Genomic DNA, 967 nt, shown 5'->3' with positions numbered 1-967 from the left:
TCTGCAGGATCCCTGCCTCATTTATTGCAGAGTTAATGTTGCATGGGCAATACTCATTCTGGTATTTCCTAACTTGAGAGTACTTGACTTCGTAGCCTTGGTCCTAATTTTTATGGCTTACTTTACTGAGGAGACCAACCTTTATGACAAAGGTGGGTTTGGTTTGGTTTTTTGTTTGTTTTTTGGTGACATATCCATTATTTATCTGTTCAGTACCAATCGTGTGTGCTTTCCAAGACAGAAAGAGTAAGGACACTCCCTAATACAAAGACCTTATGATCTAAGGAAGACGGACACATACAATGAAAGCAGGATATGTAAGGACTACTAATTTCTTTCTTTCTTTCGATGAATAGTCATTTATTATTTATTATTATTATTACTGTTTATTATTAATAAAGAAAGGGTGGTGCATTGGGGAACTTGAATGGTGAGGATGTTCCATGAGGGGAAGCAATTTGAAAACACACAAGAAATGGAATGGGAGAAAGAAACACATGGTATTGGTGCTAGCTGTACTGGTAAAGCAGAGGGTGGGAGGTGATGTAGAAAAGGACAAGACTGTTGACTATGGCCTGTCCCTGTAAATAGCCCTGTAATGGGGTGGCTTGTCATTTTAAGGACTGGAGGCCTGAGTTCAGCCAACCCTAGCTGCTAAGAAGGCCCACCTGAACACGGATCAGCGGATTCTCTTACTGATCAGCAGGAAGCAAAAGAGAAAGTGTCAGAGAGTTGCAGGAGCTGCAGAGAAAGGAAGGAACAGCAAGGATGGCTAGAGACAGAGAGTTTGGCAGTAACCTTGGAGGGAAGACCCCGAGAGCAGAGACTAAGCCCAGCAGCAAAATTGCCTTATGCTGTTCTTCTCCTTTTGGTTTGTTGTCTCTTGGAAAATAAATAAAACCCGGCTGGAAGGGCCGGCGAGACTGATCTGTTGTGAGTGCAGCTGTAGAGCCCAGAGGAGGGAGAG

Source organism: Caretta caretta, chromosome 6 (assembly GCF_965140235.1).
Source record: "Caretta caretta isolate rCarCar2 chromosome 6, rCarCar1.hap1, whole genome shotgun sequence".
In the NCBI taxonomy this organism is placed as follows: Eukaryota; Metazoa; Chordata; order Testudines; family Cheloniidae; genus Caretta; species Caretta caretta.
The sequence above is the reverse complement of the archived record's forward strand: the minus strand, read 5'-3'. Positions refer to the sequence as shown.